This window comes from Nelumbo nucifera, chromosome 2, assembly GCF_055504915.1.
Source record: "Nelumbo nucifera cultivar China Antique chromosome 2, China Antique-T2T, whole genome shotgun sequence".
Lineage (NCBI taxonomy): Eukaryota > Viridiplantae > Streptophyta > Magnoliopsida > Proteales > Nelumbonaceae > Nelumbo > Nelumbo nucifera.
In genome coordinates this window covers 103,455,081-103,482,069 of record NC_142650.1, presented here as the reverse complement: position 1 = coordinate 103,482,069, position 26,989 = coordinate 103,455,081, and the positions used below count along the sequence as shown (strand labels likewise).

At 41.6% G+C, this 26,989-nt stretch overlaps 1 long non-coding RNA gene across 15 annotated transcripts; it reads right to left on the bottom strand.

The window, feature by feature from the left end:
- Positions 1 to 9,505: 9,505 nt before the first annotated feature.
- LOC104587446 (uncharacterized) lies at positions 9,506 to 16,648 on the bottom strand. 15 transcript variants are annotated; one of them, XR_016081940.1, is made up of 9 exons: positions 16,176 to 16,647; positions 16,029 to 16,080; positions 12,445 to 15,925; positions 12,240 to 12,346; positions 11,764 to 11,835; positions 11,313 to 11,560; positions 11,075 to 11,221; positions 10,095 to 10,222; positions 9,506 to 10,002 (listed from the first exon to the last, which is right to left on the bottom strand). It is a non-coding gene; the product is annotated as an uncharacterized LOC104587446 (long non-coding RNA). The 15 variants fall into 15 exon arrangements; XR_016081941.1 differs by having other exon boundaries at positions 11,759 to 11,835; positions 12,240 to 15,925; positions 16,176 to 16,648; XR_016081935.1 differs by having other exon boundaries at positions 12,240 to 15,925.
- Between the last annotated feature and the right edge of the window lie 10,341 nt (positions 16,649 to 26,989).

Here is a 26,989-nt window from a genome sequence, read left to right as displayed (position 1 = left end):
AAGAGCCAAAAAGCTCTCGAGACCATAACCGAGTACTCAAAAGATGAGAGCTCGGAGCATACTCCGGCATCGTTAACCGGAGACTGAAGATCTCGGCCAACCCCAAACCTGGGCCACAACAAGACTGAGAAACCCAATAAAGAAAATAAAGGAGAGAAAGAAGTGGTACACAAGTTCAGAACAAAAAGAGCAAATTTTCATTAAGTTAAGCATGCTCGGTACATAATCCAAGGCTCGACATACCGGGCCGTTACAAGGAGAACAAAGAAACAAAAGCAACCCTGCAACAACTCAATCCTTGGTGGGAGGACCAACGCCCTCATCCCCCTCCTCACCATCCTCGTACCCATTGCACTCCTCATCAACAAGGTTGTCTGAGGCGGGAGGCATCTTGTCATCATAAGCATCCCAGATTTGCGCAACCTCGGCCATCTCGGGACAATGGCATAGTGCTCTCCACCGGAAGACGTTGAACCCTGCCTTGTAGGATCTCGAGGCATATTGACCTCCTGTCGATATTCTACCGAGCCCTTGTACTGCATCACTACTGCTTCAACGGCCTCTTGTTTTAGCTGGTCCCTCTCTGCCTTTAGCTCGGTAATTTGTTGCTTCAGGCTGCGCACGACATTCGCCTACTCGGCTATCTGGGCCTTTAGCTCGGCCACCTCCGCTTCCAATGCTGTTGTTCACTTCCCAGCCGCCCGAAGCTCGGCCAGTTGAGCCTTCAAGCTCAGATACTCGGAGTGCTCTCTCTCGTACATCCCCCATAGGTCTCAGAGTCGGTCAACCAAAGCAATCGCCGGGCATGCATTCTGCAGACAAGGAACGATGTTAGCACAAGAAAAAAACTACTTAAGACAAAGGAAACAAGTACAAACTTACTTCAGCCGAAGCCCGGATGAGTGAGCATTCTAGGGCGCCGCTGTTAGTGCCCCTGCCTTCCTAAGCAATGGACGCCGTCAGCATTCTGCGGAGCAGCTGCTCGGGAACCCCAGGCGTCTCAAGGCCATCCTCGCTATGGACTGACCACCGCGACATGTGTATGCCTGAGCTACTGCCCCTGACTTTAGTCTGCGGATGAATGGCATCCCGGTGAACTTCTTTTGAGTCCATCACCACCACGTCCTCGTCATCCTTGCCCCGCTGTCAAATCCAACTTCTGGCGACGAGACGCCCTATCAGAGGACCTCGACGGGGGAACCACCTCCGGACGAGCCTACGACTGTGCACCAACCCAGTTCTGCCTCTACCGATTTTCCTTCATCAGGTGGACAATCTCCTCCTCGCTTACCATCTCTACACTTGCACCACGGAATTGCAACAGTAAGCAGGAGATATAAAAAAAAAGAGAAGAGGAAAAAGATGTTTCGACAAGTAAACCGAAGTGATGAAAAATTGACCGGCCACCCTGTGCATCAACATCTCAAAGCAGGTGTACACCGCTACGTCTATCTCACCAATCATGCTCAGGGCCAACCTCTCCTCCTAGGTGAGCATAGACCACTAGGGCTGTGACACCTTCGTCCTCGGCAGCTGCAGCACAACCGGGAAGGGGAGGCCACAATGCACAAAGAAGGTCTCCTTCCAATGCTTCATAGAAGAGGGGGCCCCAACCAACAACTTGGTGTTCTTCCTAGTCAAGAAATAATAGTAGCCCTGCTAGTGATGTTTCAATTGGAGGAGGAAGCTCACCATACCAAGGTCAACTCGATGTCACAGACCGCACAATAAGACATAAGTCTGAACAAAAATCTAAAGGAATTCGGCATCAGCTGCACAAAAAAACACTCGGTACCATCCAAACACCCCGACGACCCCTTCATTCAGAGGAAACCTCAACCTGGCCTCCAAAGCTGCTCTCGTACATGCATACTTCGCCCAACCGAGCATCCATTGGCATCTTGTTGGGTTGTGGACACCTCATCCTGAACTCCTCGGGGATGTCGTACATAGCCCGGATCCGAGCCATGTCCCCAGGGGTCAAAACGTAGGGGGTGGTCCCAAATCGACGACCAGTCCGCAAGGAACGCTCTACCTCTACTCTAGAAGGACCAACCTCGGTAGCCTCAAATTCCCCGACCTCAGACTCATAATCAGAGCCACTAGAACTAGAAGAGGAACCAGAAGAGGAAGAAGAGGAATAGAAAGATGGGGAAGATATCTTACCGAACTTGAAGCCGTAGAATAAAAAACGAAAGTTGAGCAACGTGACAACCCTTCGTCGAGCTATCTAAGCAGTTCCTCTCACAAATGGCAAAGGAGAAAAGCCCGTCCACCCACTCTTATAACCCCTAGGAGCGCGAACCGAAGCTAGATCGACGGAGATTAAGCACTGCTTTGACAAAGCTCGAGAACAATCAATGCAAATGTCACCATACATGCGAGGCCTCGGGAACCGAAGCGATGATCTTGACAAACAGCGGTAAGGGCATTAATTGCCCTAGTCCGCCCTAAAGCGCCGATTCAACCAGCAATGCAGATGCCCGAGGTCCGCCCAGGACCATCGGTCTGATTAACTTCTCAGGTCTCCTCAGGACGCCCAACAACGAACGCCGACCAAAGGAGGTCGCGCTGCACCCCAATCGGGCACTCTACTCTTCGACTTTCAGAACTGGGAGAGTGGTGTTCGGATTCTGAAATTTCAAGAACAAGTTCCTCAGCCGAAAAACAGAGAGCCCTTCCTCGGTGCAGCGTTGCCGAGCATTAGAGAGGCCCAGGATTCTGAGCTCAACTCAACACCTTGGCATCTTCCTTGACACAACACTACCGATCATCAAAGAGGCCTAGACTTCGGAGCTCAACTCAACACCTCGACACCTTCCTCGGTGCAGCATTGCCGAGCATTAGAGAGGCCCAGACTTCAATGCTCAACTCAACACCTCGACACAACACCACCAAGCATCAGGGAGACCCAGACCTCAAAACTCAACTCAAGACCTCAGTGCTCGGCCAGGCTAAATGACTGCGCAATACCTCGACCGAGCACTCCCCCTCCTCGGCTCCAGAACTAGGGGAATGGTGTTCGGATTCTGAAATTAGAATTCTTGGAGTTCCGCATCCAACAATTGAAAGACTCCTCGACCACAACCCACATTGTACGGATCCCAAATTTTGGCAAGCACTGAGGAACACCAAGGGGACCAGATGCTCAATCAGACTTCAACTTGGAAGTTCCTCAACCGAGGAACAAAGCATCCTGTCGTGCTACACCTCGGCCAAACACTTTATTCCTTGACTTCAGAACTGGGGGAGTGGTGTTCGGGTCATGGCCGAGTTGGTCTTAAGAGACTCGTGGCTGCCCAGTCATCGCCTGGTCATCCCGGCCACATCGTCATAGCTTGACCAACTCCACGATACACACTGGCTCTGTGGCCTCGACCAAGCTACGCTATTACTGTGACCCCCCATCTTATCCTCTCAACCACATCAGCAACACGTCACGCAGATAAGCACAACTACGGATAAGAGGAGAGAGGATGACAACTCTACTGGGGAATAGGACTCTATCCCAAGGACCTCGGCGATTAACCTCATCCCGGCAACCCTGGAAGCTTAATCCGATCAGGACACAGATCTTCGGCTATAAAGAGGTATTCCCCGCTCAAAGTAAGGGATCCAATTTCTGAGACCCATACTGTTACTCTGCTCAGACCAGCACCCTTATTGCTCGGCCTGACCATCCACTACCTTCTATTGACTTGAGCGTCGGAGTGCCTACCTGGGGACAACTCCTCAAGCCTCTGACTTCCTTTCTTGATCACAGGTCTTGAATCGCGACCTTGTCCTTCCACCTCGGCACCACCCTATTGGCAAGGACTATCTGACTACCTTCCTTGGTTCGTGCACTACCTCGGATCGAGCAACATCAATATCATTTTAGTTCAATTCTGCTTTATGAAAATGCCTCTTTTTATGCTACTAGTAATTAAGCACATGCGTTGCACATGTGAAATTTTTTTCATATTAATGAATTGAATTTTAGATACACCATAGTTAATATAGAAATTGAAAATTAACAAAAGTAAAATATAATTCAAAATAAACTTAAATGCTTATAGCAAGTAACAATTGTTATTATTATTATTATTATTATTATTATTATTATTATTATTATTATTATTATTATTATTATTAAATTTGTATTCCATTTCTATCATAAATAAAAATAACTTTTATTTTAACAATTATTTTTATTTAATATAATGAATACATAACATTAGAAATGTTCTCAAATGTTTTCGACAAAATTTTGTATATCTTCATTTTTTGTGTTCTATCTTTTTTTTATATTTAATATTTAATTATGACATCAAGAGTTTCTTTGAAAAGTTGGATTGTTGACCCACCATCTAGATAAGAAATTAGCTTTGCTTTCGAATTAGTTTTAAATTAGGGATAATTATAGTTAGAGCCAGTTGTACATTTAAAATTAGGTTACAGGTTGGTTGAAAAACCAACAAAACTCTAACAACTGACTTTACATTTCAAATTGTAAAAACCCCCGTCATGTTATTGAAGGCTTATGTGGTTGTTGCCAATATGGGACTTTATCCATGTTTGACACAACAAAAAGCTTATATTGAAATTGCCCTTTAATGTTGGGCAATTGAAAAATTAAGAAAAAAGGTTTTTAGTCTCTCTTTCTCTCTCTCTCTCCCCCTCTCTCTCTTTCTCATTCTTAGAGTCGTCTCTTTGTCCTCAACGACAATGTGATTTGAAAATATATAAAAATGATCTTTTGGTTTCTGTATTTACATTCTTTTTATCAAATTCTCTTATTCTCTCTCTACTGATTGTTCTCCCTCAATCTCTTTCTCTCATGCTCCCTTTCTCATTCTTTTTTTTTTATTTTAATTACACACTTATATGGTATTAATTAGATCGTATAAAAGAGCATGGGACCAATTTTGTATGGTTAAAAAATCATTACACCAATTTGATAAAAATTCACAAGAAACTCTTGGCTATGAAATTTACACCAACTTGATAGAAATTATAACTTGATTGTACAAGTGGTTGGTCACTCTAGTTCTTATATACGATCTTATTAATATTGTATAAATTTGTAAGAAAAATAAAGAAAGGGAAAAAGAGGGAGTGGGAGAAAGACTAAGAGAGAACGATACACTGAGAGAGAGAGAGAGAGGTTTTGATTTGGCTACATATTGAATCTGAGAGTGGGAGAGATAAAGGGAACGAGAGATCAAGAGATGACTATGAGAGTGAGAGAGAAGGGAGGGAGATCAAAAGACAGAGGGAGTGTGAGAGAAACTGAAAACCTATTTTCAGTATAGGCTTTTTGTTGTGTCTAACATGGATTAAGAGTCCCATGTTGGAAATAGCCACATAAGCCTTCGATGACATGGCGGGGGTTTTTATAATTTGAAATGTAGAGCTGGTTGTCAAAGTTTTGTTGGTTTCTGGACCAACCTACAACCTAATTTAAAATGTACAATTGACTTTAACTATAATTTTCCATTTAAATTATATATTTCATTTATATTTTATAAAATAATTTTTGTTTGTTTATGATATCATTTAACCCAAACCACTAACCCACCACAAAAATAGTTTGATTTCTAGTTTGACAATAAATTTTGTATTACATTTCCAATATTGATAAAATTTTTTCTTATGTATACTACTTATTTTTGTTCAATATAATGAACGCATAATATTAGAGATGTACTCAATATTTTATTTTTATAAATATATAACATTAGATATGTGCCCAAAATTTTCTCTATCTTTTTTTTTTTTGTGATTCTTTGTATTTTCTATTTTTACAAATTTTATTATTTGACAATGGCGCCATTTCATTTCTAGGTAGATTTTAAATTTGGCATTTCATTTTCATCATTAATAAAAACGCTTCTTACATTTCATACTCATTTATTTTATCTTTTATTATTTAATTATGACATTATTTATTTATCCATTTGACCCCAAATGGTCGAATTGCTTGCCTACCACTAGGAGGGAAGGAAATGGTTTTGTTTGCAAATTACTTTTCAAAATATTTATTTTTATACTATTAAAAGTAATATTATGGATTTAATTACAAGAATTTAATGATGAGAAAAATATATTTTAAATATAGATTTTAATGAAAGAGAATAAGAAAACATTTTTATCCAATTTGTTTTAAATTTTACATTCCATTTCCATCATTAATAAAAACGTTTTTCTTTATCATACTTATTATTGTTTAATATGTATTTTAAAAATGTTTCCATTTTTTTTCATTTTATCAATTTTTTTAATTTTATTATTTAATCATGGCAACAACATTCCATTTCCATCATTAATAAAAACATTTCTTATTTATCATATTTATTATTGTTTAATATGTATGTTAAAAATAATTCCAATTTTTTTTATTTATATTTTTTTTCATTATTTAATCGTGGCAACATGGATTGACCCATATATTAAAAATGGTTTAATTTCTTACCACCACTTAGATGAAAACACTATTTTTTCTAGGTAGAATTTAAAAGTATAAGCTTTTATGTTATTGAAATTATTAATTTATTAAGTATGAATTTAATTAATAGAACTTAATGATGAAAAGAAACAAAAATGTTTTAAATATATGATTCAATGAACATGAATGCAAGTTAATAACTTAAATGTTGGATTTAAATAGAGGGAATTAAATACATTGAATATCTTAAAATTACCTTTTTTTCAACTCATTTAATATCAATAACCAATTACCCTATTTGCTCTCATTTTTATCAATAAATTTAAATATAGAGAGGTAAATTTTGTCCTAAAAAAATCGAGAAATATTTTTGAGGTCATTCATGCTTTTTAAAGTAGTATAGATATAGATTTTATCTTTCTTCTACCTTTCCACATCAAATGCAAAACAATTAGGGTTGTTCATGAAAATGATTAAACCGATCAATCTGACCCAATTCAATTTGAATTGGCCAGTTTTCAAATAGTGTCGGTCAATTTTGGTATCTAAATTAAGAAAACCCAATAGATTGGGTTAGTTTCAGTTTGATCGTTGTGAGCTCTAGGAAACTCATGGTCAACTCAAAGAGTTGGAGTCGCCACCCATTTTTTAGAGGAAATGGGCCTTCATTTTCAGGATTGAAAGATTCGAATTGAGTCTTTGATAGTGATTCCGTGCTTCACCAAGGAAAGCACTTAACCGAGAGATTTTGGATTTAAAGGATTAGGAGAGGGAAGGTTTTAGGCACCCCTCTCTCAAGCTGCTGTAGTAGCCCAAAATGGGAGAAGTTCAGGCTCAAATTCTGGCAAAACACTAATTAACAGGATTGCTTAAAGCTCATGAAATATGGCGAAAATGTTCCCAACTTCATACAAAATTGATTTGAGATGATGTTATTGGGTCTTAGGTATTGGTTTCCCTAAGACCATCGCCACTCTACCTCTTTTTCTCAATCTGGAGGAATCTGGGAATGCAAGTTTCCTAGTATTTTAGGGTTTTAAGTAATATGAAACTAAACTAAAAGCAAAGAGATGGTGGAATAAGAGTCATACCTCTCATGTACAACATTGAAGGAAACTTTCTAGCAACTAAAAGGAGTTGAAAGGAAACTTGAGCAAGGCAAGAGTTGGGCTGAGCCTTTCTGGTGTTAAGTTGGAAAACAGGGGATGAGACTTGAGCTTCATTTTAGAGATTTCGGGATTTCAAGCAAGATGGGTGTATCACAGAAGCTGGGAAAACTACCCCCTCTCCTTTAAGCTCAAGTTGGGCCTCTATTTATAGAGAAAATGGAGGGAGGTGGGTTTGAAACTCATCCAGCTACAATGTCTATGATTTAGTAGAGTTTTTTTTTTTACTGAAATAGGCAAGGATTTTGAGAAAGAAGAAACTGTAGTTGACCATACCTTCTTTGTGCAACAAATTTTCTCGATTTTGGGTGGTTTCTCATGGATTTTGTGCATCCAATGAGGGATTGGGGCGTGTCAGACATTGCAGCCCCTTATTTGGGGCTAATAGTGGCAAAAAACGTAAATTTGATGAAATTTTAAATGAGGTTTTGTCCTTTCTTAATTTTAAGTGGGGGCTTGTTTGGTATTTTGAGCCTTTTAAGCCTATTAGGCTCAAATCCATTGGTCTAGTTGTTTTAATGGGGTTAAGTAAGGAGCTTACGTCAGTCCCCACCCTCTTAAGATTCTAAGCTGGAAAGCTGATGTGGTAATTCAATCTGGTGCGTCAAGATGGTATTTCTTTAGTTTAACGATCAAATGGATGAATTTGGTCATGAGATTTGGCGTGTTGGGGGTTTTTTGGGTCTTTGAACACAATGGTCAGGTCTGATCGGACAAATAGGGTCGAGATAATTGAGATTTACGACTGACACGTTAAAATCAATAAGATTTACTGAAATAGAATCTTTGTTTGATGAAGGGTCAAATGGGGGAATTTTGGGATGAAATTTGGTGGGTAGGCCGTTTTGAACATCTCGAATCTGATGGAAATGATGAATCTTTGATCGGAAGTGTAGATTGACTGGTTTCTAGTTCAAATCACGATCTTAGCTTATGGTTTTCTAATCATTAAGAGTGTCTGAAATGGAATCTTGTTTTTTCAATGGTCAAATAGAAGTGTTTGGTCGTGAAATTTAATGTACTGGGGTTCTTTGGGTCCTTGAGCATGGTGGCGGGGTCTGATTGTTCAAATAAGGCTTGGATGATGGAGATTCATGACAGGTGAGCTTTTGTTTAATAAGATTCGTCAAAATAGAATCCAGGCTTGGTGTTGGGTCAAACAAGGGAATTTTGGGATAAAATTTGGTGGGTAGGTATGGATTGGGATTATGAGGTTGTTAGAAGGGTTTGATCGTGTGGGGTATGTGTAGATCACGGGTTTTAGGTTTGAGGAGCGTCATAGTGTTATATGCATCAAAATTGGATCTCTGTTGAATGATCGGCTAGATCCAGGAATTTAGGGTTGAAACTTTGCGTGATTGGTTGTCTGAGGATTTTGTTTTAGGTGATGGAGTTCGATCGGGGATGAAGTTTGGTGATGTGGCATAATCAAGACCATCGAAAGGGAATAATGTAGATTTAACGATGGATTTATGGGCATTTGGGCTAAAATTTGGCTTCTTAGGGTTTTGGCATGTTTTAAAGTGACTGGTGTGGTTCGATCGAGCATCCAAAATGTGGGAGATGGGCCAAAGAAGGGACCGAGCAAAAATCGAGTGCTAACAATCGTGTATAAACCGATCAAAACTGAAACGACCCAATTATAGTCACATACATATACATGTGTGAACCCTTAGCCCACTACAAAAAAAAAAAGACTTTTAGAGGCAGTTTTCGCAACAACCGGCAAACTATCGCTAAAAGAACTGTCGCTAGACGTTCTAGCAGTAGTTTTCGCGACTGTCGCTAAAAACTACTTTTAGCGGCGACTATTGCTAAAGGTTGTTTTCCAAATGACCTATTTATATTTAATTTTCTTCAAATTACCTGTTTTCTCTATATATTCATTTAAACTGAAATAAAATACAAAAGATGAAAAAGCATCAATTACAATAAATTTTAAAAAGACATTCTCCATTCAAACAATTTGAATCACAAATACATCGTATTTTCAATTTGATAATTTCTTGGTTTGTACAAAAATTCAATAGGGTCTGAACCAAAGAGTTTGTGACTGCTACACATTCCACTCTTTTGCTTTTGGAAGCCCGGATTTGATCTGCAAGTGAAACTTTTCTTCGCACTTTCTCTCTTCTTATAAACTCAAGATCCATATATTCTTATGAGGGAAAGAAAGTCTTGTGTACTCCTGCCTGCCTAATGCCATCTTCCTGAATTTCATGTCCTCATTGTACCGTATTGTGACATAATCTGAGCTCCCATAGGACTTGATGTCACGGAGGAAGCCTGTCATTTGCTTCTATTGCTGCAACACTACTTTGATCAGGATGCAAGTATTTTTCATATGTTACTTTCAATGGTCCCCTTGCAACAGCCTTCTGGATTTTCAAAATCATATATGCACATTCTCTGCATATGAAGCCCAAACAAATGCAATTCAATCTTTACAAGGAAAACTTGTAGATTCTAGTTCCAGGGAAATTGGCAAAAGAAACCCTTACTTCTTGAGCAGTTGAAAGCTGCAAAGCATCATTGCACGATAGAAACCTCATAGACATCACCCGGTAAACGGGAAAACCAAGATAGCTGCCAACTTCCTTACGAGAAGTAATTATAAGAATGTAAGTTCCTATACAAAAATTAAGAATCAATTATTTATCTGCCAGCCTTTAGAATAAATGGTAAAAGCATTGAGTCTCCAAGAAATTTGGCTGGCTCAAACTCAAAGACCAGAATCTAGAAGAGAAAATAATGTTTTGAACTATATATGAATAATGGAATACATATCAAGGGAATCCAATAAGGCTAACAATCTTTTATCTAAGCTTTTCAATGATGTAAATGAATCTTTTTTGTTTACTTTGGGCTTCCCGGATGAGCCCTCCCAAAGTACTACAGATATTGCCTGACATTATAGGTATTCCCAGTGGTAGATCTATATGACCCTTCTTCATGTGAATAAAGTTTTCAGCTTTGCCCCAAAAAACAAAAGACTCAAGAATAGGGACCCAAGTTTGTGGCTCAATGGATAAGTGTTATTTTATCAATATCCACATACCACAAGTGTAAGGTCTTATATATGGAATTTATGAGGGATCTTTCCATCAGGATCTTTTGCATGATTTCCATCAGGAATTCTTGCAAGCATAAATCTGAGGTTCTTGGGCCATAGACACGTTGACGATGCAATGGCTTCTGAACCTTGGCATAGAAGGAGGCACTATCAGGCAACAACAAACAGCCCCTTCTCGCCCTCCCTAGGCTGCAATCTGGATCAGCATTAGCTTGGTTATGCCAATAAATCAACTGCCCCAAACAATAATTTTCACCATATGTCTTGCAATACTCCTGGAAACCTGACCCCAACTTATCAGTATACTTGGGGCCCAAGTCTAGAGGACTAATGTATACAGGAGGAGAAGTTACAGTCCTGTATGCATGCATGTGAAGAACTCTTTTTAGTCAAAGCAAAGAAAATCACCTCCATATTAATCAAATACAGGAGAACACTGCTACGAAATTTCAACTAACCCAAACTCTAAAATAATATTTTGTATAAGCATAAAGGTGGATCAAATCAGCAGCTGCATCATGCCGACACTTGTATGTACGAACCTCATCCTTCAACCTTGTAAAAGAAGGGGGGTGGGAAGTAATGAGTGACAATCATAAATCATTATAAACATCGGCTGTAAGAGACAGTAAACCACACTGCTTACCATAATAAAGATTTCTGCAGTTCTCTCTGGAGATCTACAGATCCAGAAGGGTCATGCTCTCAAATCTTCTCTTTTAAGTCATCTAGCAAGCCCTCTTCCATATGAGGAGCCATGCACCGGACTAACTCTTCAACAAGTGATCCTTCCCCTTTCCATAGGACTGAAACTACTGCTTCAGGACTAAGCTTCTCCAGTGGGGGTGGAGCTTTATTTGGGTCACCAAATACACTTCTCATTACATACCTTACCTATTAACATGAATTACATTCAGAAGAAGGCCAAATTGATCCCAGAATTTAATAACTTAATCATATCAATAAAATTCAGATCACAATGAAAGACAAGCAATGGGGGGGGGGGGGGGAGAGAGAGAGAGAGAGAGAGAGAGAGAGAGAGAGAGAGAGAGAGAGAACCTCCCTCTTAAGTAAAAATAGAAAGGTAAGCACCTTACCAAGAGTAAGAGCCAAATTCTGAAGCCTCTGGTTATAGACCCCCTCAGCTGTGTTACATGAACTCTTTGAAACTAATAAACAAATCATGTTACAACAAGCATATAGATTGATCAACCTTTGGCATGTCTATAACATGAAAGTAAAACATCTCAAATACTTATAAAATCTAGGTAAGAAACATAAAATTTTTAATGGTAACAATCCGAGGCATTGGATTAATAGTATGAGAAAGAATACAAAATAACAAATGAACAAGAATGATATCAATATAAAAAGTGTGAACCCATCCCAAAGCTGCACAATGTAAAGAACTTTTTCACAACTCATAAAGACAAAAAGATAAAAGTCGTAAAACAAAAAGAAACAAAATATAAGATGTATGATATAGACATCAATAAAAAAAGTGTAAAACCATTTGAATGATGTGACTGCTGGCAATTTGTTGGTTGCAGAGCAAGTGGCTAATATTCAATACCAAGGTCTATGAACGATGTGACAAATACAGAATTAGCTCCCAGGTACTGACTAGTGAGGCCTGCGAAGAGCTTCCAGTGATGTTAAGTCAACAGCCTGGTGACCCAACTGGTCAAATCATTGAACCATTTGATCAGTCATTTGTTTACTGGGTTGTTAATATTAAACTTTTTTTTTTGACAAATTCAGTAATGTTTAGAACATACTGGTCAAAACCAGGCCAAATCAACCTTTGCAAAGTTGATAAAACCTGAAACTGAGTTGATCATCACAAAGAAGCAGGTTCTACTCCAACAAAGTACTGTTCAAGATCCTAAGTCAGTACATGCTACAAAGCCTGTATTGCAGAATTCCACTGATCAGAGGAAGAAAAACCATAGAAAGAAAGCAATACCAGTCAAAGATCCAACTATGAATAATTCAGTTGTGAGTTTGCTTATAATTTCTCTCTCTTTCTCTCTCTCTCTCTCCCCCCCCCCCAAGCAATGTTTTTGGCACTTGGTTTCTTCTCTGATCTCTTTAGATAGACATTCATTAATAATTGCAGAAACAACAGCTGGATCAGACCTTCTTTGACTACAGGTCTACAGCTGCCACTAGAAGTACCAAGGCCAAGGCCACAGTGATTTCAACCATACAATTTCCTGGTCTATTGGCATTTTTTTTTTCTGGAGGATGAGGTAATGTTTAATGGCTCATGATTCCTATTAGACATCACTGTTACGTATTGCAATGCCATCTTTCTCAGGCCTTTGTTCTTACAAACTCTGGTGTCTATCAATTCATGGTGTATGTGGCTCTATTGGCCACATCTTTGGAAGGAATATTGCTTCTTGACTGCATTTTTCTGTGTCCATCTGCTTGGTGTATCCTCGTTGATTTTCTTTCTTCTTTGAGAAAGATTGACCCTTGTAAAATTTAACATATTAAATCACTAAACTGTGACATACGACTGTAAAGAACAGTAAAATGACTATAATACTGGGAGGTATTGTAAACTAGAAGTCTTTTCCATGTAACATGCTAAATACAGATTTTGAATATTCTTCTCGTGATTATTTACGTTTGTTCAACTTTTGTGTCATTGTGTTGAATAAACACATGTATCTGAACTTCTTGCTAAGTTCAGACAGCTATTGGTCCAATAAATATAAGAAAATATAAGTTTCTTTTCTCCAATGCTTCTGATAGTTGTAAAAGCCACTGTATTGGACTTGTCACCCTCACTTATAAAGGAAAAAAAATAATGACTTTGGTACATTTCATTTATGAATTCTGTGAACTTATATGTCAAGGAGCTTGGAGACTGAAATCATCTCATCAGGCATTGTCTTGGATTAAATGAATTCAATCAAACAATTATCCACGACTATAAGTTACCTGCATTTATTAGGGATAATTTTTCCTCCTTAGTAGTATTTATTTTGGTGAAGAGGAATTGGGGGTGGGGCAGAGCAGGGTGCACTTGAGGCCCACTGGCCATAGCACAGAGAGCCTGTGTATCCGCTGGTTTGATTCCGTGCCTTCTAAATGGAGGGCTTTCCATGCAACCATCTCGACTACTAGGTCATTGGCCTCCTGGGTAGCATGTGGTTTATTGAAAAAGACCTTGAATCTAAGATGTTAAATGAACTAACATCAGTCCTGAATTTAAGTATCTAACTTCAACATTTATTTGACCATTGGAGAGACCATTTATTCTCCTACTCAACGCCACCATCAAGTTGGAACTGGGTACCTTTCTACCATCAATGGTCTAGGATATACTTAGGCAATCACAAATCATGAACATACTACAAATGATCCTATAGTACAATCAATACAACCTTGTCTTAAAGCTCTTTTTCTCATTCCAATTCACTTGGAGATAAGTAGAAGGGATAGCTTCTGAAACCATTTGAATGACAATCTTGTCTTATTATTACTATAACTGTTTTGTCTTTATCATCACTACTTTTCTTTTATTATCTACTATTTTTCCTTATTCCATGATAATGCAAGAAGAACAAGCATTGAGGCATGACACTTCCATAAATAAATTGCCCATACTGTTTCAATCTCCTTGCTATTTTTCATCAAACTTAAGAGTTCAGCTATGTAGAATAGATGCCTAGGCAGTTGTATGATAATAAGAGTCCCACTTAATGGATTTAGTGCATTTCATAATCCTTTTGTTGTCATACAAGTCATAGAGAATTACTACTTAAGAAATTGGATTGGATGCTTTCTTCCAATAAGTTTCTCCAACTTCAACGATATGTTGATAAACAGAAGGAATAACATATTCTAGGGATTTAATCATTTATTGATCTATAGCCAGGTACCTCACATCTGCATGGCAGTCAAATAAATTCTTTAGGCTTGAATCAAACCAAAAACAGTAATAAACATGGTTGTAAAAGAATGTAACACTCACCATCCACAATTTTGTGAATCAAAGAACAATATTAATGTTAAAACAATAAATACATTTAGACATGAAGAGATGAAAGTTGGAAACCATCCAAGTTTAGATCCAAGATCCAGAACTTAACATGTATTTAGCTTGAAATCAATAGAGCATACCAAAAATCTGTATCAGTTGCTGGGATTCTTAATAATCCTCTGCAGGACTACTGTTCTTGCCCTTCTTATATCCCTGCTGCACTTGTCAGCATGCTCACCCAGATCCTCAATGCTCTTGACAAAAATCCCCAATTTCTTCTTGATTTCCTCTATTCCAGACTTCACAGCATCCTCTTCTCGAAGAGCAAAATCAGCATTTTGCATTAGAGGGGATGCCGCCATGGCAGCAGCCACCACCGATCCTATGATAGGATCTACTTTAAAGTCTAGTAATTTTCATTTTTGTGTGTGAGTGTGGCCATGTGAATTCATTGTTTTCTTCTGTATGCAGGACCGTTCCTTTTGTGTGGAGGGGATGCCGCCATGGCAGCAGCCACCACCGATCCTATGATAGTATCTACTTTAAAGTCTAGTAATTTTCATTTTTGTGTGTGAGTGTGGCCATGTGAATTCATTGTTTTCTTCTGTATGCAGGACCGTTCCTTTTGTGTGGAACATCATTACCGCAGGTTTCATAGAGCAATCAATATTTGGAGTAATTCTTTACCTGTTCTTGTTAGAAACTTCAGAAAGACTTCTTTCCCTCATTTTTTAATCATGAACAAAGCTGCAATGGATGGTTCCAAAAATCTTTGTTGTGTGATCTGAAGGCACATTTATATAGCGGTGGTTCCACTGGTTCTATATATTGTCATCCCCCTCTTTTCTTCAGAAAAGAAAACAGCAAGGATTTTGCTTACATATTTGTTTAGAAGATTTGTGTATCAGAAATCATCCATGGACATGGTACCAACCCCATGTACAAGACTATTCTTGTACCGGTAACTTCACTGAATCGATTAGTGTCACAAATTCCCAAAAATATTAAAAAATACTACAGTAATAAGGGTTTTGTCTTTCAGAATACGTAATTTAATTGAAAATTTGTCAAGAATTAATTCAGAAAACAGGGTTCCAACAGCAACTACGAAACAAGAATTATGTTGATAAGGCAGTGGTGCTCTGTTAGTTGCAAGCCACTTTATATACATTGAATAACAATAACAATAACAAAGGTTTACCAAATTATTACCACCAAGCTAGGTTTACCAAATTATTGCCATCGCACATGTAGTTGGCTGACTAGGAACAAAATAACAGCTAGTATAATTTTCAATCAAAATAGATGAACAAAATAAAAAAAATAGAGGAATGCGACTGAGACGGCAAGAGAGAAGTTTAGTACCTCCTTGGCAAATCGAAGCTGTCCTTTAGAGTTCCTCAGTACTTAGACTAAACTAGCATTTATCAAAGAATACAGAGCATAAGTGGTGGAAATAATGAAGAAATCCTAACAAATAGAGAAAAAAAAAACAACATATATAGGAATTACTTGTGAATCAAATGCTGTGGATGTATCTGAGAGAGAGACCGTGAGAGACAGAGAGAATCGCTGATGTCCAATCGTGTGTGAGAGAGATAGAGATAGAGCGAGCACGAGTGCAAGAGAGAGAGAACTTAGCGAGAGAGAGCGGGAGAAAGAGAGACGACTGAGGGAGAGAAATAGAGAGACGACTGAGAGCGAGAGAGAGCGCGAGAGGAATGATTCAGACTAAGAGAGAGAGAAAAGGAGAGAGACGACTGAGTGAGAGACAGAGCGAGAGAGGGATGATTCAGAGAGAGAGAGAGAGAGAAGGGCGGGAGAGGCGTGAATATTTTCAGCGGGAGAGGCGTCAATTGTAGCGGCAGTCGCCAAACAGCCGGGTCGAAAACTGCCGCTAGAACTCTATTTTCTTGTACTGACCCTCCTTCCGTCTTAATAAAGTAAAAAGTTGACAATATGTACAAGTAATAAGATTGACACTAATTTGCCATTCTTTTATATTGTTGATAAAATAGTGAAGTTACAAGTAGAAAGCACGCAAAGGCAAACAATGATGATTAACAATATTTATTGCCGATGCTAGAAAAGCTATTAATAACAATATTTTATCATAAAAAAGTTGTGATTTATTACATTTGGAAGGTTTGCCACATGTGAAAATTGAAAATTTTCTTTTTAACTTGGGTTTAAAAAAAGAGAACGGCGATTTGGATTCAAACCAATTAAACTAACCTTACGTACATCTAGTTTTTATCGATTTTTTATTAACTTTAGTCCGTTTTGGTTGTTTATAAGTCAACCCATTATGACAAAAACGTGTGAAATCGAACCCACCTGACCCGTGAACAACCTTAAAAACAGTTATGGCAAAATAATGTTACACACTGTATGCCTTCCACTCCGATTGAAGTATTGTACATGATTTATTATAAATAAAGAAACATTCATTTTATGTGTCATTTAAGTTGTTCTGCTAAATTACCCTTACTTCATATTAGTATTATGTATAAGATCATATAATTAATTTAATATGGACTTAAATCTTTACAACTAACAGATACATTTGGAAAAGTCTATCTATCCTAACAAGGTTGTCACTCTCATATTGCTCAAGTTTGTAGAGTAGTGGGTCTTAACTGCTTGGGTTGTGACATAAGGTGTGAGGGTGAATATTTACAATAAACATTGAATTGGGCCGAACCCAGCATGTTCTTGGATTTTATGATAGGTTGAACAACTAGGTATTGTTCTTAATCTCTATATTTGGTATTGATATCAAATTAAGTATTAGACTTGTCTATCTTTGATATACCAATCAGTGAGATCCTTCTGGGGTCAAATATTTGCGTATGTTGGGACATTCAAGGATGGTATATTGAATGGTGATCAATGTGATAGGATCTACTACTATGTTAGGACATATAGAATACTTTGTATAAATTCGTTGTAATAGGATTATCTAAATCCTCAATGAAAGATATAGGTGGTGTTGGGAGTTGGACACCATTTCACAATGACAAAAAGGGAAAAAGTCCTTCCCTTATGTGGTGTTAACTATTTTTAGCAAATAGATTAATTTTAAGTGATTAACTAGATTGCGCTGACTTAATTATCACATAATGGGTTGAACAAATGAACTTAGGATTTTAGGATGGTAAGGTCTCAAATAGTTTTTTTTTTATGCCTTAAGACAATTCATTAAGATAAAATTGTTGAAGAAGTATTTCAATGAAAAGCCAAAATAAATGATATGAAATTAGGTTGTGAATACCATGTATGAGGTCTTGAGAAAGAAAGAGAGTGACGAGCTAACTTGTGAGCAACCATGTTTCCATTTCTTCTAGCATGAGTAACTGAGCAACAGAAGGTAGAATTTGAAAGCTCTCTACAATCGGCAAGAATGTTAGTAATTCACCAAAGATGAGAAGTATCCTCCCTTAACGAACTTGCGACACATCTCCCTCAATGACAATACAACTCGGATTTAGACCTACAGCAAGCTTGAGGGCCTCTAATAATGCCTTAGCGTCACACTCCACTAAAGAACACAATTGTTGCTGCCAAGGATGGGGTTGAGGGAAACAAGGTAAATTCACTTACTTGGTCATGGCTGATGTGTCCAACCTGAGAATAAGACATCAAATCAGAGGCCTTGGGTGTTCTCCCATGGCAGAGACTCTGACGGTCAAGTTAGTCAAGTGTATGAGAGGGGTAGGATGAGGCCTCAGACGAGGTCACTTGAGAGCTAATGAGCAGAAGAGCAAAAGTGAGCAAGATAGCTTTACCTGGAGAGGGGCGCCCCTATTTATACTTGACCTTGCCTTGGGAGTAGTTGGAGGTGGTTAGCAGTGGACAACCAGGATTGCATCTAGTCAATTCCATGTGGCACAATCCTGGGCCCTGCCACATGTGCCTACATCATTTCCCCCACTCTCGAGGCCATAAAGGGCGAGGTCCGACGACGGGCTAAGTGGAAACCTCATCTTCGACTGAAGAAAGTGTCACTTGAAGCCGTTGGATGGCACGTTAGGCGAAGGCCTTGACTTGGTTGAAGAGAGTGTTGTTCAGAAGTGTGGGATGTCGACCTTGGTTGCTGAGAGCTCCACTAGGTCGTTATGTGACAACTGTTCCATTGCTGACTCTGCCTGTTAGGAGAATCACGGAGGGCTGAGGGCATGGAGTCGTGTCTTGTATGGGAATGAGGCATCCGTGTTCGTCAGTCGTGTTCCTCACCGGTGTCATCATGGATTTGTATGTGGGACGGGCGTTGCTATTGACTGGTCGCGACTGTACACGAGATGGGCAATGGGTCCCCGGGTTGGGCCGCTTTTGACTTGAGGTCAACAAGCGAACTAGCTGACTCACTCGACATTGTTTTGCATTCTCGAAGTCGATACAACATGGCACGTGTCAGTTTGGGTCATCAAGTTGGCTGCTCTGTGATCGTTGGATCAAAGTGATTTGAGTTGTTAATTCTTCTTTAAATAGGGTCGTTGGTTGAGGCAACCGCTACCATTTGTCTGCTTTTGCTTGAGTTTTTAGAGACCTCGATCACATTCTAGCAGAACTTTTATTCCTCTTCTTCGACTCAACCCATCTTTGACTCAACTACTAGGTAAAGGACTTCTCTCGTAACCATGTCGTATTCTGACTCCGGTCTTGAGTGCTATGATCTTCCTGACCTCTCAAACACTAGCACCTCATTTTCCACCTCGACCAATAGTAAGAGTCCTAGTAGTGGGTCTAAGGGTTCTCCTTGAAGGCCTGAGGCCTAGGTACTGAGGGAGAGAATTGCTCCGGGAGGCACCGAGTGCGACTGGTAGGGTGGTGAGTCTCCCGATGAAGGTACTAGTTCTACTCGGCCAACGGGTGATGCCGCTAGGAATGCCTTGACGAAACCTGAAGTGGTGGAGTCTAAGGAAGCCGAGGACCCGAGACCTGAAGGCATAGCTGAGGCCGAAGGCTGAGGCATTGTATTGATGTGTTATTCGCTCTCTGACATGGATAGTGAACTCAGCAAGGAGCAAGTGAGGTCCCTTGTTGAGATATACCATATCCTCGGGAATTATAGGCTTAGAGTCCCCAACATCGGTGATAAGTTGTGGCAGCCGCCCGAGGGGGAGGTATGAGTGCATGAGCACTACCTGCACATTGGCCTCCAATTCCCCATTCTTCCTCTCATCTTCGATCTCTTGAACTGTTATAATGTTTCCCTCAATTAGCTTGCCCCCAATGCTGTTAGGACCATCATAGTCATGCTGGTGATGACCCGCCTCTGAGGTGTATATGTGACCGTGAATATCTTTCGATGCATGTTCATCCTGAGGAAGCACCATGTTGGGGAAGGTTTTTTTTACTTTTAGGGCTGATGGGGTAGAGTAGTGGACAACCAGTCATCCGTTCACAATTGGAAGAGGAAGTACTTCTTTGTGTCCTATCTGGAGGGTTGGCCTTTTGGAACTGACTGGGGGCAGCTGGATCTAGTTGCCAAGAGGATACAACCTTATTATAAAGATGATGAGGCTAGCGTGATGACCTGGATTCAGGTGTTAGGGATGATTCTCGCTAAGCCCTTGGTGGTTGTGGAAGCCTTGGTGTGGGCTGGTCTCTGCCCTGCCCATCTCGGTAGGAAAACTCCTATTGTTAGTTGTACACACCATCTTCACTTCTTCTTTTGCATTGCGCACTAACACATCTCGCGGTGTTTTGTAAAGATGTAGGGCAGCATTAAGGACAAAATAATGCAGATGGAGAGGTCTAACAAGAGGACTTCGAGTAGAGGGTGACTAAGGAAGCGAACACCAAGGGAAGCTGCTATTGTGAGGGAACCACCTTGGCCGAAGGCTCCCGTCGAGGCCAAGGAGAGGAAAGATCCCGCCGAGGCTGAGAGGGGGAAGGAGCCCGTCGAGGCTGAGAGGAGGAAGGAGCCTACCGCGAAGAGACCCGTCGAGCCCCTCTAGACTCCGAGGGGGAAAAAGGCTGGCGGTGAAAGAGCGTCCAGCCGAGGGCGCTGTTGGGAGCTCTCGCCAGTCAGGGCCTCATTCTTCAAATCATCACAATGACATGCCGTTGGTGACGCGATGTATCTTCTGCCCTCACGAGAACGTTCGAGAGGGTGATACTTTTAGCACCCTGGGGGTCGGCCGAGCCCTGTTGATTGGGATGCTCCTGGTTAGGGGACATAAAGTTTTGGACCTAGGTGAGCATCCAGGGTGTACGAGACACCCTTCTGGATCGATTGGCTGAGGTGAGTTTCCTCTCCTCAAGCACTTTGTCAATTTTTTTTTCTTTTTCTTACTTTTCATTAGATGTCAATCGTTTGTTCATTGCAAGCGTCTTCCACTATCGTCGACCTTTACAATAAGGTCAAGGTCCTCTTACAACAATTGAGGATCTCGCAGGAGGAGAAAGAGAGGTTGAAGCCTCAACTAGCCAAGACTGAGAAGGGCTGGGAGGCGACAACCAATGTAGTGCGTGAGGAGCATGCCCGCTGGAAGGATGTGGAGGCTGAGGTCATGGTCGAGAGGGAGTAGCTACAAGCTCCCTGGACCTCCCTGAGCGAGGTGGAGGAAAAACAAAAAGAGGCTAAGCAAAAGCTACAAGAGACCGATGAGAGACTCGAGGCGGTCGAAAAGAGAGCCAATAAGGCTTTTGGCCTAGGCCATGGAAGAATAGAAGACCATCAAGGCCTATCTGACTGAGATGGCCAACTTTGGTGTCACCTCTTACTTGGAGAGCATTGAAGATACAAAGGCCCAAGTGCTGGCCCTGTTGCTTGACTTTGACATTAGTCAACTAGGAGTTCAACTCGATCTGGTGGATGAAGGGTCGATGCCTGCTGATGCAGTGCAGCCCTCCGAGGGTTGGGTTAGAAACGAGTAGCCTACAAAAATCGAACGGTCGAGGAGAACGTGGAAGTAGAAGCTTGAAGAGCTGTGAAGTCTTCTTTTGTCTATCCTTTATTGCCTCTTTTTGTTTACTTGTTTTTTGTAAGGGGCTTGGCCTTCCCCATCCGAGGCTCATTTTTGTAAAGCTCAAAATGATACATCAGTGGATAATGAATAGAATTTTTGCTCGACTTGTGTCCATTTTTTTGTGATTTCCTTTTGTTGTGCTAGGGCTGATGCACCCCTCCAAGGGGTCGTAAGTAGCAAAAATCTAGTGTTCCTTACTTAGCCATTCACTTAGGAATTCAAGTTTAGGGAGTTAGTTCGAGGCCGAGCTTCACCACTGAGGGCTCGTGGCCCCTTCCTTAGCAAGAGGGAAAGGAAGGTGAATGCCTTAGCCTGCTTGGCTTAACTCTCCTTAGGGACTTAGTATGTGGATTCGCGTGCACGCAAGGCTCTACAAATGGTGCCTGATCGGGGTTGTAGGGTGATTCTTGCCTAAGCGAAGTAGCTTGCCCGTTTTAGTGTGTTTGTTCATTAGATAGTAGGTCGATGTCACAGGTCAGTACCGTGGAGAAGGTCCCCAAGGTTCTTTGCATTAGTGAAAAGGCGATTGGGCATATGACTCTCCGAGAGTCGCATGCCCTGGCTGTCATCCAGTCCGAGCATATAACCTTGGTGAAGGTTGTGTGCTACGACTATTCGTGCAGCCAAGGGGTCCTGGTAGTTGGGTGGGGAGCAACGCTTACACTAAAATTTGAGCCAAGGTGGGAGAAACTTCACACTTTTCATTGATAAGCTTCTTGTACAAGAGGTTACATTGTCACTGATAGTACATTAATAGGTTCTTGGAGTTCCAAGTATGAGGAATTGGTCTTCCATCCAAGTACTCTAGCTGAAAAGTGTCGAGGCCGACCACCTGCCTGATTCTGTCGGGGTCGAGCTTTCTAATGCTGGGCCTGGGCACCATGACCTTTCAGAGGACAAAGTCACCTTCTAGGAAGCGGCGCTCCTTCACTTGAGAGTTGTAGTATCGGGCTACCCTCTACTAATAAATCACAACCCTAAGTTGAGCCTGCTCTTGGATGCCTTCCAAAAGATCTAGATTGTTTCTTAGTTCTTCATCTTTGTTGACCTCATTGTACACCTCAGTCCAAAGCATCAGCTGGTCGATCTCTTCTGGGATGATGACCTCGGTCCCATAGGTCAAGTTGAATGGGGTCTCACCTGTGGCTGCCCGAGGTGTCGTTCAGTTGGCCCATAGGATGTTGTATAGTTCATTGGCCCAAAGGCCTTTGTCTCTATCCAATCTTGTTTTCAGTCCTTCTAGGATAGTTTTATTGGTGACATTGGCTAGGCCGTTAGTTGGGGGGTAGCCTATCGAGGTGTACTATTGCTTAATGCTTAGCCTCACACACCAATCTCTGAACCTGTCGTTGTTGAATTGCTTGTCGTAGTTAGTGACGAGCATGTGGGGGATGTCGAAGTAGCAAATGACATGTTTCTAGAAGAAGTTTTGGATTACCTTGGTTGTGATGGTTGCCAAGGGCTCGACTTCTTCCCACTTGGTGAAGTAGTCTATTGCGACAATGAAATAATTCATGTTCTTGGTGGCTTAAGAGAAGGGTCTGATGAGATCCATTTCCCACTTGGCAAAGGGCCATGGACTACTGAGAGCCGACAGGGTTGTGGCTAGCAAATGGGAGATGTTGGAGTGTCTTTGGCATTAGTCGCATTTCTGCACCAGCTTAGTTGCATCCTTCTGTATGGTTGGCCAAAAAGATCTTTGCCTTAGTGCTTTTTGTGCCAAGACTCTACCTTTAAGGTGGTTGCCACAGATGCCTTAGAGCAAGGTGAAAGACCTTTTGTAAAGCTTTCCTTAGAGCACAACATAGTAGGTTGTCTGCCGTTGAACTCTCCTTGCCTCATTCTTGTCCAAGGGGAGTTGCTCTTGTTGCAGATAGCTGAGGATGGGGTCCACCCAATAGGACTCGGCTTGTACTAGAAACACCTTTATCTCTTCAATGTGCACAGCGTTGAGAAACTATGCTCTAAAGATTTCGTTCGAGCACATCATAGTGGGTTGCTTGCCGTTGGACTCTCTTCGCTTCATTCTTGTCTGAGGGGAGTTGCTTGTACTGCAAATAGTTGAGGATGGGGTCCATCCAATAGGACTCAACTTATATTGGAAGCACCTTTATCTCTTTGATGTTGGGTCGTGCTAGTTTCTCAATGCGCATAGTGTGGCTGAGGGATGGATGAAAGGTACTTGCCAACTTAGATAGGGCATCGGCTCTCATGTTCTCGACCTGTGGGACCTGCTGTAGGGCAAAGTGTTGAAAGCGGTGGGCTAGCTCTTGTACTTTGGCCAAGTACTTAGCTATGTTTGGTTCTCTAAATTTGTACCCTCCATTCAATTGGTTCACCGACAACTGAGAGTCACTAAAGGATTCAATGTGCTTAGCTCTGAGGTCTTTGGCAAGTTGTACTCTAGTGAGCAGGGCCTCGTACCCGGCTTTATTGTTGGAGGCTAGGAAGCAAAATCTCACTATATATTCTACCTTATTGTTGATTAGGGTGAGCAGTACGAGGCCTTCTTTGCTTCCTTTAGCATTAAAGGACTCATCCACAAATAGTTTCTAGGTTGTCCGAGGTCCTTCATTGGCCATAGGAGCTTGGCCGAGGTTTTTGCTGAAGGTGCACTCTACCAAGAAATCCACTAAGGTTTGTGCTTTGATGACATGTCTCGGCTGGTAATGTAGGTCAAATTCTGACAACTCAATGGCCCACTTGGTCAGCCAACCCGAGGTCTTGGGCTTGGAGAGTACAGACTTGAGGGGTTGCTTGGTCAGCATCGTGATGCTGTGAGCTTGGAAGTAAGGTCTGAGTTCCTTAGCCAAGACCACTGATACAAAGGCTAGCTTCTCCACCTCGGGGTATTTAGTCTCGGATTCGTAGAGGACTTAGCTGATGTAATAGATCGACTGCTACACGCCTTCATCCTCTCGCACCAGAACAGAACTGATGGCCTCATCCCTGGCCAAGAAGTATAGGGACAATGTTTCTCTTGGAAGGGGCCATGTGAGAAGAGGGGGAGAGTGAGGTAGGACTTCAGCTCATCAAAGGCTTTCTGGCATTCTTTGGTCCACTAGAAGTACTTCAGCTTCTTGATGACTCAAAAGTAGGGTATGCAACAGTCGACCAACTTTGACACAAATCGGATGAGAACAGCCACTCGGCCAGTGAGCCTTTGTGTTTCTCTGATGGATCAAGGTGGCTCCATGTCAAGGATGACACTTCTCTGTGTTGGCCTTTATACCTCGTCCTTGCCCAAGGTGATGCCGAAAGGCACACTTGCTTGGGTTTAGCTTCATGTTGTATTTCCTCAACACCACAAAGGTTTGCCGAGGTCCGAGGTGTGTTGGTCGATTTTCAGTCTCTTCACCACCATGTCATCGACGTAGGCCTTAATGTTTCTTCCCATATGGTCTTTGAACAGTTTGTTCATCAACCGTTGATAGGTCGCTTCAGCATTCTTCAGGCCGAAGGCCATGACTTTGTAGTAGTAGGTGTTATGCTAAGTGATGAACGAGGTTTTCTCCTCATCCTCAGTTAGCATCTTGATCTGATTATATCCAGAGAGGGTGTCCATGAAGCTTAGTAGCTCGTACGCTGTGGTGGCGTCGATGAGGTGGTTGATCATTGGCAAAGGAAAGTTGTCTTTGAAACAAGCTTGGTTAAGGTCTATGAAGTCAATACAGATCCACCATTTCTTATTAGCCTTCTTAACCATAACCACATTGGACAACCAGTTAGGGTAGTGTACCTCTCAGATGAAGTCGATATAGAGTAGCTTATCTACCTCCTCTTTGATGGCTTTCCAATGCTCCGGTGCAAAGTTCATCTTTTCCTGCCAAACCGGCCTATAACTCGGGTCCATGCTTAGCCTATGAGTAATGACCGAGGGGTCAATTCCAGGCATGTTAGCGGTTGACCAAGCAAAGACGTTGGCATTAGATTTGAGGAGGATTACCGGCTCGGAAAGGGTGTCTGTAGAAAGGCTAGACCCGACCCGCACTGTCTTCTCGGGCTTGGCCATATCTAGGGAAACCGAGATGAGGTCCTCGGTTGGCTAGCTTTAGCTCGCTGGTTCATCCTTGAGATCAATCCCAATGGCAAAGCTTCTTTATTCTTGCCTTTTAGTGCCGCCACATAGCACTGTCTAGCTGTCTATTGGTTCCCTCGGATGACTTTGACGCCGAACTCGATGGGGAACTTCATAGCGAGTTGATAGGAAGAGATGGTTGCGTTGAGTGCATGAAGGGTCATTCTCCTGATGATGGCGCTATATAGGGAGCCTATCTTCATGACTAAGAGCTTGATCATCCTATCACCTACCGAGGCTTTGTCTTTATGGTGACTAGTAAGGTTATTCTTCTTTTTGGCTTGATACAACTCCAATGAAGCCGACCAGTGGCACGTCGGTCGGATACAGCCGATCTGGTGTTAGCTTCATATTCTCAAAGGTATCATAGAAGAGAATGTCCACTAAAGATTTTCTATCCACAAGTATCCTCTTCACCATTTTATTGGTGATGGTCATCAACACCACCAATGCATCATCATGGGGTACCGAGACCCCCTTCAAGTCATCGTCTAGAAAGGAGATGATGTCATTCATCTTCGACTTCTTGGGGGCCAGGCCTTGGATGTTGAGTTGCTTGGCGTAGGCCATTCGGGCCGAGGATGTGGCTCCACCCAAGGTCGTGTCCCCAGCGATGATGTCGATGACCCAGGCTAGGGTGTGATGTTGTTGTTGCTGCTATTGCTGCAAGGACAAGGTGTCGACGTCACCCACCACATACTCCTTCAAGTAACCACGACGGATGAGGGACTCGATCTCATTTTTGAGCTCGTAGTAGTCCTTGGTGTCTTGGTCGGTGCCACGGTGGTACTTGCAGTATTTCTTCGGGTTACCCCTCTTGGGGTTCCTCTTCATCTTGGTCAGCCACTTCATGTATTCCTCTTTCCCTATTTGCATGAGGATATGCGTTCGGGTGGAGTTGAGTGGCGTGTACTTGCTGAAGGATGAGCCCGACGATTTCTTGTCAGCGTATTTGTTGTTGTTGTTGTTGTGGTGGTGGTGGTCATGGCTGTGACCGTCTCTATCCTTTCTCTTCTTCTCCGAGGCCCCTCAGCTAAGGTTGGCCTTATGCTCTTGAAGGCATTCGCCGGCCGAGGCCTCCTCGGCGGCGATGTACTTTTGCGCTTTCTTCAAGAATTCCGCCTTATTCTTGGAGGTATCTTGGAGATGGACCACTTTAGAGGTTCCGATTGGAGGCCGCTGATGGTACCGTGCATGGAGACCAAGGAGTCGAGGTCTTGGACCTCGAGTTCTTCATTCTTAAAGTAGTCAATGCAGGACTGGAGTCTCAC